This window comes from Myotis brandtii, unplaced genomic scaffold, assembly GCF_000412655.1.
Source record: "Myotis brandtii unplaced genomic scaffold, ASM41265v1 scaffold206, whole genome shotgun sequence".
Classification (NCBI taxonomy): domain Eukaryota; kingdom Metazoa; phylum Chordata; class Mammalia; order Chiroptera; family Vespertilionidae; genus Myotis; species Myotis brandtii.
The window spans coordinates 331,818-341,457 of record NW_005357691.1 but is presented as its reverse complement, the minus strand read 5'-3'; positions in this window follow the sequence as shown (position 1 = coordinate 341,457).

Sequence of the window (9,640 nt, the reverse complement as noted above, 5' to 3'; positions counted from 1 at the left end):
GCCCTTACCCCCTGGTGTCTGTGTCCATTGGTTAGGCTTATATGCATGCATACAAGTCCTTTGGTTGATCTCTTCCCCTTACCCCCACCCTCCCCTACCTTCCCTCTGAGGATTGACGGTCTGATCGCAGAAATGGGTAGAATTAAATGAAAAAATTTCTCACAGCATTGTCAAACAATTCTTTGCATGTCTTCTGAGTTGTGTGTCAAAAATCTGATTGTGATCTATAGTCAAAAATTAATTTTAATGATTTATTAGCTGGCAATTCCCTTAGATCCTTCAGCAATTTTCTTGAAAGAAAAGCAAAAGGTCTTGCTAAGCAGTGATTAGGGTCATTCATTTTTTCCACACCATCACCCTTATTTTGGCTGGTGCCTTTGTTTGGAACTCTGAGTTTTCTGTCTGCATCTCCACACCACCCCCAGGAGAGGGGGAGGGTCAATGCTACAAAGTAAGATTAGGGAAGGAGGGGTAGAGGGAGATGATTGTCTCTTGTAAAATGAAAGGAGGGCTATTTAGAAAGAGGAGATGGGGAAGGAGAACCCACCTGCCAGAGACTCAGTGTTCTTAGGAGATCAATTTTAGGAATTTGAGAGTCTAGAAATTGATTTCTTCACAACTGAATGTGCCCACCAACTCCTGGCCATTTTTCATGTATCCCCAATGATATTCATAACCTAGCTTGACTTAATTTACCTCATTCCAGTTTCCACATCTGTAATTTGGAACTGGCATTCTCTAAATTACAGCATTAATATGAGGATGGAATTAAATCACATACCACATGTATAGCACCTAGCACAATGTGAGACATATAGTAGGTATTCAGCAAATATTATATTCTCTCTTCACTTTTCCACCTTGACATGCTCATTTTTACACAAATATGATTGCTAATCTTTTTATTTATAGGCTAAAAAGTGTGTTAAATAGAGGTTATGACTTGGCTAGGATTACACATACCAATAAAAGTGGGCTGAAAATCTAATAGAGGACATTTTTTCTGTATTTTTTTTTTTAGCTTTTAGACATTTTTAAAAAGGAAAGTACAAAGAATAATATAATGAACACTCGTACTCACACCACTCAGAATTAACAGCTGTTAATAGTCTATATTTATTTTAAGTCTTCTTTTGGGAAAATAAAAAAATAAATATTAGAGATAAATATTTAATATTGACCACTGTCTTCAGTCCTACCCCCTTCTCTCTTCTGAGCCAATCACTGTTATGAGTTGGTTTTCTTTCATGATTTTATGTTTACTATACATTAATGACACCATTAGTATTCATCATACTGTAACTTATTTTTATCTGTTTGACTCAACATTATGGCTTTGTTTATTCCCCCCTTTCTCGGCCATTTTAGAAGTTATAGATTCTATTTATATTATTTACTCCAATGTAATGAGTATCTCTATTCTTCTACCAAACAATTTATCCCACCCAACCCTGGTGTTTTTGTTAAACATGATTTTAGTTTCACTTTTGGGTTGTTTTGATACATTTGATGCATTTATATATTGCAATATGATTGCCATTGCAGCTTTAGCTAACACCTGTTTGTTTTTAAATTGAGATATAATTCACCTACCATAAAATTAATCATTTTAAGTTGTATGTTTCATTGGTTTGTAGCATATTCAGAGTTGTACAGCCATCACCACTATCCAGGACATTTTCATCATGCAAAAACAAATCCCACTAGCAGTCACCCCTCAGTCATTTCCCATGCCACCCTCTTCCCAGCTTCTGGCAATCACTGGTCTACTTTTTTTCTCCATGCATTTGTCTATTCTAGATGCTTCATATAAATGAACTCATACAATATGTGGCCCCTTGTGTATGGCTCTTTTCACTTAGCATAATGTTTTCAAGGTTCATCCTTTATATTGCTGAATAATAGGCCATTGTATGGATATTTTGTTTGTTTCATTTTGTTTATCCATTCATCAGTTGAAGGGCATTTGTGTTGTTTCCCCTTTGGGCTGTTATGAATAATGCTGCTGTGGATATTTGTGCACAAGTTTTTGTATGGACATATGTTTTCAATTCTCTTGTATGTATACCTAGGAGTGGAATGCCTGAATCAAATGGTAACTCTATGCTTAAGCTTTGGGAAACTGCCAAACTGTTTCCAAGGCAGCTGTACCATTTTACACTCCTAAAAGGAATGTATGAGGGTTCCAATTTCTCCACATTCTTGCCAACACTTGCTATTGTCTGTCTTTTTTAATATAGCCATGCTGGTGTGTGTGAAGTGGTATCTCATTGTGGTTTTGATTTGCATTTCCCCAATGACTAATTATGTTTGTCAATTTCTGAAAAAACAAACAAACAAACAAACAGACAAAACTAACAACAACAAAAACCCCAACAGCTGGGATTTTGATAGGAACTGAATTGCATTTGTAGATCAATTAGGAAAGCTATCCTCACAAATTAAGTCTTTTAATTCATGAACAATAGATGTCTTTCAATTCATTTAGGCCTTCTTTAAACAATATTTAATAGTTTTCAAGAGTATAGGATTTATACTTTTTGTTAAATTTATTCCTGAGTATTTTATTCTTTTGATGCTGTTATAACTGGAATTGTTTTCTTAACTTCATCATTGGATTGTTCATTGCTAGTGTATAGAATTATAATTGCTTTTTACATATTGATCTTGTACCCTGTAACTTTGTTGACTTCATTTATTCATTCTAATAGGTTTGTTTGTGAGTTTTGTAGGCTCTTTCCTATATAAGATCATGTAATCTGCATGTAGTGATAGTTTTCCTTCTTTCTTTTTACTCGGTTTCCTTATTTCTTTTTCTTGCCTGATTACACTGGCAAACCTCCAGTACAATGTTGAGTAGAAGTGGTAAGAATGAACATCATTTTCCTATATCTGATCTTACAGGGAAAGCTTTCAGGTTTTCATCGGTAAGTGTAATGTTAGCTGTGTTTTTTAAAAAATAGAGGAAGATCCTCTCTATTGCTAGTTTGTTGAGTGATTTTTATCGTGGATATTCTCTATCAATTCTATAGATTATATAGATTTGTTGTATTGCATTAATTGTTTTTCTCATGTTAAATTAACCTTGCATTCCTGAGGTAAATCCCATTTTATTGGGTATATAATACTTGTTATAAGTTGCTGGATTCAGTTTACTAGCATTTTCTTGAAGATTTTTGCATCTATATTCATCAGAGATATTGGTGTATGATTTTATTTTCTTGTGATGTCTTCATTTGACTTTGGTATCAGGGTAATACTGGCCTTATAAGAATGATTTAGAAAAGATGTCCTCTTCTACTTTTTGGAAGAGTTTGTGAGGAATTAATTCTTCTTTAAATGTTTGATAAAATTCACCAATAGTTTCAATAGTTTGTGTCTTACGAGGACTTTTTCTATTTCATCTAAGTTATCTAATTTGTTGGCATATATTTGCTCATAGTATTCACTTATAATTTTTTTAATTTCTGTAAGGTCAGTAGTTATTTCATTTCTGATGTTAGTAATTTGAGTCTTCTCCATTTTTCCCTTGGTCAATCTAACTAAAGTTAGATTCAGTTTGTTGATTTTTCAAAGAAACATCTTTTTATTTTGTTGTATTAGTCTTTCTATTCTTCATCCAATCAGTTTCTTGTTTCAAATCTATTATTATGATTTTATGTATTCTAACTTCCCTTTCTTATCTCTTGAAATTTTAGGATTTTCTTGTTTGTGTTTTTGTTTGTTTTTCTCAATTTTTTATTTAAAAATATTTCAAACCTTTAGAAAAGTTGCAAGAACAGTATAATGAAAACACATATGCTTTTCACCTAGATTCACCATTTGTTAATATTTATTCACATTTGCTTTGTCTGTGTGTAAATGTGCCTATCTATCTAAACTATTTGATTGTTGTAGTTGCAAACGACATGATAATTTACTCCTAAATACTTAAATATGAATTTCCTAAAAAACTAGGGCATATGCCTACACAACTACTGTACAATGATCACACCTGGGAAATTTACCATTGATATAATGATATCATTGAATTTGTATCCATAATCACATTTCTCCAGTTTTTCCTATAATATCCTATATAGCTGTTTTAAATCCAGAATCCAATCAAAACTATAGCAGGAAGGCTGGGGAGGGTTGGGGGCAGGAGCAGAGGGGCGGGTAAGAGATCAACCAAAGGACTTGTATGCATGCATATAAGCATAACCAATGGACATAAGACACTGGGGGGTAGGGGAGGCCGGGGGAATGTCAAGGGGTGGAAAAAAAGGAAACATATGTAATACTCTTTGTAATACTTTAAGCAATAAAACAAAATTTAAAAAAAGAATCAAGCATTGCATGTCATGTCTCTTTAGTTGCCTTTGATCTGGAATTATTTCTCAATCATTTTTGCTTTCATGATACTGACATTTTGAAGGGCAGGTCAGTTTTTCTCTAGAATTTTTCTAATTTGGATTTGTCTGTTTATATTTTGACAAGAGCACACTATAACTTTTTCTTTGTTCATCACATCAAAAGGCACATGATGGCCCTGACTGGTGTGCTCAGTGGTTAGAGTGTTGGCCTGTGCACTGAAGGTCAAAGGTTGAGGGTTCAATTCCAGGTCAAGGGCACACACCTGGGTTGCAAGTTCTACCCCTGGCCTGGTTGGGGCTCGTGCAGAAGGCAACCAATTGATGTGTCTCTCTCACATCAATGTTTCTCTCTCTCTCTCTCTCTCTCTCTCTCTCTCTCTCAAAAACCAATGGAAAAATATCCTTGGGTAAAAAAATATCCTTGTGTGAGGATAAAAAAAAAAAAGACACATGATGTCAGCTTGTTCCATTATTGCAATGTGAGGTTTGATCACTTGGTTCAGGTTGTTTCTACCAAACGTTTCCACTTGAAGGTTTCCTTTTACCTTTGTAATTAATTAATAAGAAATCTGTGAAGCGACATTTTGAGACTGTGTGAATGTTTTACTCTTCAACATAATAGTTTTAGCTGCCATTGATAATTTTTGCCTGAGTCAGTAGTTATGGTAGTTATAAAATGATTTTCTATTTTTGTCATTTCTTCTACATTTACTAGTTGGAATTTTCCTATAAATAAGCGCTTTCCCATTCCTCCCACCATTTTTTAACATTTTTTCAACATCAGTACAGACCCATTGTTTCTTTATTATTATTCAATGGGTTATAATTCATTCCTGTCCTTACTCATTTTGATGCTGAAATTATCCTAAATTTGGCTAGTGGGGACCTCTTCTAGCTGGCTCCTGTGTCTTTTTTACACGAGTCTATTAATTTTGGAGCATTTCCCTGCTTTCTCATATAACTAGGTATTGCAGGTTCACTTTCGTGTTTTCCTCTGTGCCCTGGATATGGAATGAGCCACTTCTCCTAAGAGATCTAGATACTTTTAGTGGGAACAGTAGTAGACATGAAGTTGTGCCATTCAGATCACCCTATAGGAAAGGACTTGCTGCCCAAATGTGGGGAGTGTGGTCAGTGGACAGCCTCCTGCTGTCAGCTCCTTTAGGGCCTGCTTCAGCTGTAAAATTACTTCACCTAGTTGCATGCTCTTCCTGGGACAGCTTACATCCAGTGACTGAGCGAGACAGGGGTATAAAGTCCAGCTTTTCACTTGATGTGGGACATTCTCTGCTAGGTTGACTGAAACTTTTTCAGGCCTGGAATCTTCTTTTTATTCTCAACCCTCCACCATCGTTACACTTTTGTTGATTCCTAGTAAATATCTCATACATCAGATTCCATCCCAGTGTCTGTTTCCAGAAGCTTGTAATACAGTTCAAGATCTAGGTGCTGTGTGCTCCTTGCCTTTAGGCCCTTTTAGTAGACAGATGTATATATTTTAAATCATGAGTTCATACTAATAGATATTTTCCAATCCAACATCACATGGTTCTTCATCTCCATCCCCCATAACATAGTTTTTATTTTCTTTTACAATATACTTACTTATTTGGTCAATCCAATGATACACACAAAATACCTTCGGAATTACTACAGCAATATATTACCAATAATAAAACTAGTAAAATGTTCAAGATTGCTTTGCAGCTATTTTTATTTATATACTATATCCCACTGAGGGTATACAGTGGAAGTACCCTGTCAAAAGTTATTGGGCTAATTATTCTGCTGCATACTTATGTTTTCAATGTGGTATTCAGTTAAGTTAATTTATTTGTTTGTATTGAATTTTAATTTTTTCTCATATTAATTAAAGTTTATTTTTTGAATATGTAAAATATTAGTGTAATTAACTGACAAAATATACAAAAATATACTTATAGAAGTCCCATTGCCCTCCCTGGAATCCCATTCACACCCACTCACTTTAGTTAATCCATTTTCTTAATTTCTGGTTTATTGTTCCTGTCAAATATATTCTGCAGACATTAACAGATACATATATAAGAATTTTCCTTTCTTTCTTACACAAAAGTAGCATACTATGTATATTATTTCATGTCTTGCAAACACAATATAATCTTTGAAAATTTTATACAAGCTTGCTTGAAAGTGCTTTTTAGATTGTTCTGTTATCTTCATTTCCTCAGATATTGTGTCTGTTGACAACTTTTTATGGTGATTAACTTCCCATAAATTTTAGAGTTTTGTTTAGGCGCTAATCTATAGATTTTCTAGGCATGCCCATCCCTGTGGGAATGATTTCTCAGTTGCTTCAGGTCTGGCTCCTCAATACACTAGCAGCTCATCTCAGGGCTTCTATCTGCAATAGATAGCAGTTCTAATGCACATACACACACATATGGCAAAACCCAGGTGTAGGTCTCATGTTAGTTAGAGTTCTCTGCTTCAGCTGCCACCTAAGGCAAGCGGGAGATCCTGGCCCAATCCTGGTGCATAAGTAGAGCTCTTTCGGCCACTGCTTCCAGGGAGAAACCATGGTTCTAGGCCAGTGATGGCGAACCTTTTGAGCTCGGCGTGTCAGCATTTTGAAAAACCCTAACTTAACTCTGAAGCCGTGTCACATATAGAAATTTTTTGATATTTGCAACCATAGTAAAACAAAGACTTATATTTTTGATATTTATTTTATATATTTAAATGCCATTTAAAAAGAAAAATCAACCAAAAAAATGAGTTCGCGTGTCACCTCTGACACGCGTGTCATAGGTTCGCCATCACTGTCTAGGCGATGGCTTCACACTGGGGTCCTGGATCCAGTTCTGTAACACATACTGGGAAAGTATGGCCCCATTCCCCTATGGACTTGAAGCCATGGCCCCAACTACTTGTGGCTTACTAGTCAGTTTCTCTCTCTGTTTAAGTCCATGCCTATTTTCCTCTCACAATTGATTATGTACTTTTAAATATATCTTTAAAGGCCTTATAGATCATTTCTATATGTTTTTTAAAATATATTTTTATTGATTTCAGAGAGGAACAGAGAGGGAGAAAGAGATAGAAACATCAATGATGAGAGAGAATCACCAATCAACTGCCTCTTGTACGCCCCACACTGGGGACCTAGCCTGCAACCCAGGCATATGCTCTGACCAGGAATCGAACCATGACCTCCTGGTTCAAAGGTCAATGCTCAACCACGGAGCCACTCTGGCCAGGCCCTATGTGGTTTTTTTTGGTTTGTTTTGTTTTTTGTTTTAATAAAATATATTTTATTGATTTTTTACAGAGAGGAAGGGAAAGGGATAGAGAGTTAGAAACATCGATGAGAGAGAAACATCGATCAGCTGCCTCCTGCATGTCCCCCACTGGGGATGTGCCCACAACCAAGGTACATGCCCCCGACCAGAATCGAACCTGGGACCCCTCAGTCCACAGGCCGACGCTCTATCCACTGAGCCAAACCGGTTAGGGCTATGTGTTTTAAATAGTATGGAGAGAATTATGTATATACTCACTTCTCCATCTTGATATGAACCCATTCATTCATTTATTCAACAAATATTTTTGAGACCTACTATGTGCCAACCATTGTTCCAGGGCCTTGGGACATCAAAATAAATCAAAGCTCACATTTCTTTCTTTTTACACTTTGTTTATTAAGAATGTGCACCGCCCTAACCGGTTTGGCTCAGTGGATAGAGCGTCAGCCTGCGGACTGAAAGGTCCCAGGTTCGATTCCGGCCAAGGGCATGTACGTTGGTTGCGGGCACATCCCCAGTGGGAGGTGTGCAAGAGGCAGCTGATCGATGTTTCTCTCTCATCGATGTTTCTAACTCTCTATCCCTCTCTCTTCCTCTCTGTAAAAAATCAATAAAATTTAAAAAAAAAAGAATGTGCACCGTCTTCATAATACGATAAAACCTTTTAAATATATTAGGATTGCTAGGCTCTCTTGAAGGACTACTCATTTCACCCACTTCCTTTTCCTGCCCGCCCCCTACACCTGGATATCACTCTCAAAATAAAAGAAGATTTTCTATAGAAAATAAAAACTCACCCTGAAAAGAAAGCGTTTTCTTTATTCCTTTAATCATTCCCTTCAATTGCACTGATGAAACTCTGGAGCCTTTAAATGCTAAAGTAGACCACATGAAACTGCTTCTAGAAAAAAAAACTGCCACTTACTCAATACTCTGTATTACTCCCTTGGACCTCTTGTATAGATGAGAATCTTGGCTTTTTTTTAATGGTAAATTCTTTTAAAGAATTCACTTGTGATGAATTCTGGTTTCCAGGCAGACCTCTTACTTGCTGCCACCTTCCCAGCATTTCTCTTCTGATGAATGTGTACTTGGGCTGTGCGTGACATTTTTCTTGATTATTGTGTTTCACATCTTTTCATCCTCCTCTGGAAATGCTAAAATTAGATGCATTTTCAGTCTCTGGTTCAAGGCTGAGACAAAAAAGCCTCCTCTGCTCTTTGATATTTAACAGGCTGATGTGCTGACTAATTCTGCAGCAGCTTTCTCTGTTAGTTCATTTGCTAAATATAGCAGTTGGACATGGTGTTTGATAAGAGCAAGTTAATTAAATATTACTTTTCATCCATTAATTTTTCAGTTGTTCACTGTTTAAGCGCCAACAATATCATCAAAGACAAAGCAATTCAAGACAAAAGTACATACATTTTCAGAATATTTAAATGTAATATTCAACCATTTTTCTGTTACTTCAGAACTGAAGGCCACTGATAATTGCAAAACTTTTTTTAAAACGTGGTCACACACGTCATAGGCTAATGTTCCCTTTATAGAATTATGAGTGCTGAGGGAAGCCAGAGAAACCCACTGAGGTAGAGCCCACGTAGGCTTGGGAGGTTTCTTCTGTTTAGGGTTAAATCACATGAATGTAATTATTTTCTTAGTCCAGATTGCCACAGGCAGACTTCTACCATATATGCTTATGGTATGAATATGCACAGCTCCTCTCAGCCTGAGTTTAAATTGAGCTTAGAGTCAGCTGAATATTAACAGCTGTTGAATTCTGAAGAGCTAGACACTTTATGTTGTTTATGGACTGATGGCTTTGGCAAAATGGAATAAAAATGGAGGCAAATAAATTCTTGACTTGTTTTCTAGACTGGAATGTTTTAGGAGTATGAGCCATTCTCAGTTGAGATTAGGCCTATATTTGGGAATTGGGTAAGAGGTTTTTCTCTATAAAGGACAGCATAGGGACTAGAGTCAATAATATTGTAATAA